We start from the raw sequence: 6,560 nt of genomic DNA, 5'->3' as shown, positions 1-6,560 counted from the left end.
GTCACGCAGTTACTTTGGTGCCTCAAGATGCAAAGCGTCTCCTCGCTGGATCATCAGGTCTGCCGTAGTTGGCTGAGTACCAGACTCCCGAATTTGGGACCCGCCAGGTCCAGCCCTTTCAGAAAACCCGTCTGGGTGCTTCTTTGCATTCACAGGCAACCAGATAGGCTGGGAAAATCCCCCTCCCCTGCAGCTCCCAGCCAACCCACACTCCCTTCCCGTGTGAGACACGGGACAAGCTCCCTCACAGCACTGGGCTGCGGGACGAAGGCTCCCGAATGATGCAGAAATGGCTTTTGGCAGAGGCATTTCAGAGCCTCCTGCTTGCCCCGTGCTGGCTAACAGCAGCCCTGTGCCCGCCGCTGTGCAGACCCAGCCGGGAGGGTTGTGGTGTTGGGGTGCAGCCTCTCTCGGGGTCTGGTCCCAGCGCCCCAGCCTCAGCAGAGCCCTGCCTGGCCGGAGCGGTGCTGGCCTGGCCACTGCCGAGATGCCATCGTGGTGACACGGCGGTTGGAGAAGCTGTTGCAAAACTTGGTGTCCCTCGGGGCCACCTGAGTCACTGCGCTGTCAGGGTTTCTCCCCAGACGGCCCCCCCGGGGACCCGCCGTGCCTGAGGGATGGCAGCCAGCGGCTTGCGCAAACCTCGGGTGCTCCAGGAGCAGCTGAAGGGCCGGGGTGAGGGTGCTGGTAGTCGGGGAGCTGCCTGCGATGCCACCCCACAGCCCTGAGCTCTGCCTGCGTCTGCCTGCAGCAGCCTGCTCTTGGTGGGCAGGAGGGAACCAGCCCACGGGGGGACGGGGACAGCAGAGCCCTGGGGGGGGGTAGCAGGACCCAGAGCCTTTGGCTAATGCTTTTGGGCTTTTGGTGGCTGGCGTGGGGCACCCAGTGTTTAATCTGATTTAGGGTGGGACCTGCGTGGCCCCGCTCAGCCCTGCGAGGGCCACTGGGGACGGGCACGGCCAAGCCATGCTCTCAGCTGAGGTGCCCAGTCGGTGCCCGGTGGGGTCGGTACCTTGAGACAAACCAGCCTGAATGGGAGGCACGGTCCTGCCCCTTCCCTCTGCTCCTCCCTGGTGACTTTTGCCAGGCAGGAGGCAGCTGGGGAGACAGCATGGACCCCCCCCCCCCCAGCCTCTGCCACGCTACGATCGACCTGCGAGGAGTCCGGGCAGCCCTTGGGGAGCTACGCGATCAATTATTTTTCTAATCTTATCTAGCTGTCTCTCTGCTGCTTTCTCCTGTGTGCCTTTCTCTCCCTGTCTTCCCCTCCCTTCCCTGCTCTTTGTAGCCGCCCGACAGTCCCGCTTCCCCCCTCCAGCCCTTCGCTTTGATCCTAGGAAGAAGCAATTGATCCTCCTTATCTTTATTGTGGTAGAGACATTCCCAGCACTGCCCTTAATTAAATTCCTCTTAATTTTCTTCCATAAGCCTTTTCTTTCCCCCAACCCCAGACGAGTATTTATTTTCAAATGTGCAATTAAATTATTAGATCGGCCATGAGAATAACAGGAGCCAGATCCACCGGGGCTCTCTTCTGCACAGTTCAGGGGGGAACCTCGGGGCTTTCCCTCCCTGCAGAGCTGAGCTGCAGGCTGCCAGGTTCATACCAGCTCAAGGTGCTGCTGTGCCACCCCGTGTGCCCAAGCTCGGGCTCGGGGGCTGGCAGACCCTGGGACCAGCCGGTGTGTCTGGCAGCCAGCACCCACAGGCATCGGCCTTTCCAAAGCCAACTGTCCCCAGGAGCGGCTCCACAGTGCGGCTGTTGTGCCTCTGATGATGTGTGTGGGTGCCCCGGTCCCCCCGACACAGGCAGCAGCCCTGGAGAGCGAGAAAGTTGCATCTGGTGGGGTGATGTTCACCGCTGGGCACTGAGCTTGCTCACAGCAACCCCTGGGAGGGGTCCCCATGCCCCCAGGGGCACCCGAAGTGCTTGTGTTGGCCAAGAGCACAAGGGCGTGTGGCAGTGGTCTGGAAAGCAGGTGGCTCCCAAAGCCACATCGCTGGTACGGAGCAGGCAGGCGGCCTCTGAGACCGCCTGTGCCAACCTCCTTGTCCCTATCTCTGTCCTTGTCCCTGGCCCTGGCCCTGGCCAGGACTTGCCCTCCCTGAGCGGCTGCAGGAGGTTGGACTCATGAACCGTGGTTTTAACTGCAGTGGCTCGGCGGAGAGGGGCTGCACGGGGCGTTTTCAGCTCCCAGCAGCGGCTCCCCCCTGCCCTTTCCCTGGCTGAGAGAAAAAGAAAAGTGAAGCTGCACAGCGGGGACAGGCAGAGACCCCCTGGCCCCGACGGAGACAGGGGAGGCCGGACAGGCTCATGGGTGGTGGCAGCAGCCTCCTGCACCCTGCTGTGCCCTGGTGAGGACCACAGTGGCACTGGCCCTGCTCACAGATGCGTAGGCACTGGCCACATTGGCACTAGCCATGGTGGCACAGGCACTGGCCACTCGTGCCAGGTGAGACCCTGGAGCTGGCTGCTGGCTGCGGCTCTGCACCGCTTTAAGCTTTTCCGCTCGGAAATTTTTCCTCCAGACACTTTGACCTCGGGGGCAGTGAGTATTTTTCATGTAGATCAGTCGAAATTCCCCCGGAGACGGCGCAGGAATGCGAAGCATGTTATCCTTGGTACCAGCTCTTTCTTTTTACGGCCTAAGCTTGGCCATGTCGCGGGGGGGAGGGGATGCCTGGGGTCCCACCGTCTTTCCCATTGATGATTGCCAACATCCCCCCTGCCAAATCCCCTTCCTCCTCCTCCTCCTCCTGCTCCTCCTTGGGAAAACTCCCCCTCTGCGTTACACCCCCATGGTGTGCCAGGGTTGGCAGGTGCCTGGGTGAGGGTCTCCGTGCCAGCGTCTGCAGCACGGTGAGGGGGGGGCCAAGCCCAGGGCGAGGCAATGCCAGCAGCACCCCAAAAAGGAGGCGAGAGCCGCTGGGTCCCTGCAGGAGGGAGCAGCCTCCAGCTCCTGGTGCACACAGGGAGGTCCCCAGAGCAAGGGGGACGCTGTGGGGGCATTTTGGACAATGCACCAGCTGAGCAGAGGGCAGCAAATACATTATTTTATCATCCGAGGCTCGTGCAGCTGGAAACCCGATGGCGTAACGCAAGCAAGATAAATCGCTGCCTCGTTCATCTCCATTAAGTGCAATTACCCCCGAGATACCAAAACAATTTATTACTATTATTTCTTGCACTCTCGCTGCGGTGACGGGCGATCACACACGTGAGGCAGGAGGGGGCCAGCGCTGCCTGACCACCCCCTGCCCCACACCGCGGGGCAAACCAGCCCCAAACGCAGCGGTGGGAGCTGCTCCCCACACCGGGGAAGGGGGTGGCTGAACCCCAGGGCCCCGGGGTTGGGGATCATGAAGGTCCCCGTGCCTGGTGTCCTTGGCGTGGTGTTGCCACCAACGCTGCCCGGGCCCCCGCTGCCCCCCTCACTCTGTCTTATCCCGTTCTCAATAGCGGACTGGGAGCCCAGCTGCAGCTATTACATAAAATGCAATTAGCAACGCGGGTGAGGGAGGCCTGAATGGCATTAAGGAATTCCTCCCGGGCTGACGTCAAAGCTTCACCTCTCCTCCTGCCACTTGCACAAAGGGGGCCGTTATGATCCCCCCCCCTCTGCCCCCCCCCCCCCCCCCCCCGTCCCTGCTGTGCCCCAATGTGAGTCCTCAGGGAGCCCTGGGCTGCAAATGCCACGCAGGAATTGTCCCTGCAACCAGCACAAATGTCACCGGCAGCTCCCTGGCTCTCTGCTCCGGGATTTTCTGGCTCCCACCTCCCCTTTGCCAGGCATGAGAAGATGCCCCGTCTGCCAGCTGCTCGCCCACGAGAGGGGGCTGGGCTGGGTGCCCGGGCTTGGGGAGCGGGAGGATGCCGAGGGGGGTGTGCAGGGATGTTGCTCCTGGCTGACTGGCATGACCCAGCCCACGGGCTCTGCTGCTTCCCGGGCTGGGATGGAGTGGAAGGGGGGGACCAGCCCTGGCAGCCGGGTTGGGGGGACAGGCAGATCTGGGGACAGGAGGGATCAGAAATGCCGAAATTCCCGCTGGGATGGAGTCACCCAGCAGGCTGGAGGAGCTCTGCTGCTGCCAGCGAGGCCCCGGGAGCTGGCCCGGGCCAGGACATGAATGTGAGTGTCCCCAGATGTCACAGGCGGTGACACTTTTTACTCTGCCGGCTGCAGCCCTGCTGCTGTGGGGGCTGCCGGGCCTCGAAGCTCTCCCCTGAGCACCAGGGGGGGTTGGTGGGGCTCAGCCATGGTGCTCCCACCCCAGCACCTCCTGCAGCACACGCCTGAGTGCTCGGACACCCCAGAGCACCCATCACCCGCTGCAAAGGGACCCCCCCACCCTCCAGGGACAAGGTGCTCGCTGTCTCCTGCACAAATCCCCCCTGAAACTCCAGGACACCAGCCCTCCCCCTCCACTCCCTGGGCATCATTCACCCCCCCCCCTCCCCAACCCCTCCCGGCTGCTCCAGCTCCCCCAAGCCAGGCGAATGGGGCAGGAAGGGGTTAAAACGCTAATTGGGGTGGGGGACCCCACCTTGTCCCTACACGGGATTTAGGGAGGATGCTCCAGATTGTCTGTGGTGGAGGCTGGGGGCCCCCCTGCGGCCGCGGGACCGGCAGCCCTGCCCGCAGCGGGCACCGACACCGGCAGCAAAAAGGCTTTTCCCCATCCTGCCTGCTCCTGCCTGTGGGTGCCCCCCCCCCCCCCCCCCCCCCCGGGCTCAGGCAGAGCCACAGGCAGCAAAAGGAGTGGGAGCTCAGACTTTGAAATTTAATTATTCACTGTTTTTTTCTTACAGCTTTTTCACGGTGCAGCAGCTGAGGCAGCGCTGGTGCAGCCGTGGGATGCCGGTAGCTCTGTTGCACCCCTGGATGGGGCAGGTTCCCCAGCCCAGGGCCTGAAAACCAGCCCAGCTCTGGGCAAACCCTTGTGGCTCAGATGAAGTCCGTGGGGATGTGAGCATTCACTCCAGGGAGGATCTGCCCTGGGTGTCATCTGCAGCAGCGGGACAGGCTGCAGGGAGCACTCTGCAGCCGTCTGCCCCATCCCTGCCCCATCCCTGCCCCGTTCCTGCCCCATTCCTGCCCCATCCCTGCCCCATCCCTGCTCCATCCCTGCCCCATCCCTGCCCCATCCCTGTCCCATTCCTGCCCCATCCCTGCTCCATCCCTGTCCCATCCCTGCCCCATCCCTGCCCCATCCCTGTCCCATCCCTGCCCCATCCCTGCTCCATCCCTGCCCCATTCCTGCCCCATCCCTGTCCCATCCCTGCCCCATCCCTGCTCCATCCCTGCCCCATTCCTGCTCCATCCCTGCCCCATCCCTGCTCCATCCCTGTCCCATCCCTGCCCCATCCCTGCCCCATCCCTGTCCCATTCCTGCCCCATCCCTGCTCCATTCCTGCCCCATTCCTGCTCCATCCCTGCCCCATCCCTGCCCCATCCCTGTCCCGTTCCTGCCCCATCCCTGCTCCATCCCTGTCCCATCCCTGCCCCATCCCTGCTCCATCCCTGCCCCATTCCTGCTCCATCCCTGCCCCATCCCTGCTCCATCCCTGTCCCATCCCTGCCCCATCCCTGCCCCATCCCTGTCCCATTCCTGCCCCATCCCTGCTCCATCCCTGCCCCATTCCTGCTCCATCCCTGCCCCATCCCTGCCCCATCCCTGCCCCATCCCTGTCCCATTCCTGCCCCATCCCTGCCCCATTCCTGCTCCATCCCTGTCCCATCCCTGCCCCATCCCTGCCCCATCCCTGTCCCATTCCTGCCCCATCCCTGCTCCATCCCTGCCCCATTCCTGCTCCATCCCTGCCCCATCCCTGCTCCATCCCTGTCCCATCCCTGCCCCATCCCTGTCCCATTCCTGCCCCATCCCTGCTCCATCCCTGCCCCATCCCTGCTCCATCCCTGGTGTTAACCCCACGTCACCTCTCAGATGCCCTTTCCCATCAATTCGGGGGATGCTGGGGAGTGGGGTCCATGCGTGTGCCCCCAGCCCACACCAGCCAGAGGTAGTGCTGGGCCCCCTCAGAGCCCCACCACCCGCTGCCTCGCTTCTCCCCACCCGTGTCTGCTCAGCTGCCGGCTCAGATCCATTTTCCCCCCTTCCAGTTCAAACCCAGCCCCCAGAGATGTCAGAAATAGTGGCAGGTTTACCTCCCAGCTGCCCCCACCCCTGCACCCCCATGCTGAGCTCGCTCACAGCATGTGTGGTTTAACTTCTGGGGGTGCATCTGGTACCTGCTGGCCCTGCTGCCAGGTCTCCGCAAGGCCTGGGGGGGGCACCTCTTGCTGTGGACACCTTCCACAAGCCATGGCTCTTCTGCGTCCTTGGTCTGCTCCACCACTTCTCTCCCGGCTGACGTGTCAGACCCGGCGCCCTGGGGTTGAGGTTCCCAACCAGAGCTCTCAGCTGTGGCCCCCAGCCCAGTGCCCCCCAGCCCTCCTCCTTGCAGCCCCCCCATCTTGTGTTGCCAGTTCCTTTGGCAGAGGCACCCGCTGTCCCGTGCAGAGCAGCTATTGGGACTCACTGGGAGTTGTGCTGGTGTG

The sequence above is a fragment of the Athene noctua genome, chromosome 23 (assembly GCF_965140245.1).
Source record: "Athene noctua chromosome 23, bAthNoc1.hap1.1, whole genome shotgun sequence".
Classification (NCBI taxonomy): domain Eukaryota; kingdom Metazoa; phylum Chordata; class Aves; order Strigiformes; family Strigidae; genus Athene; species Athene noctua.
Note: the sequence above shows the minus strand (reverse complement) of the source record.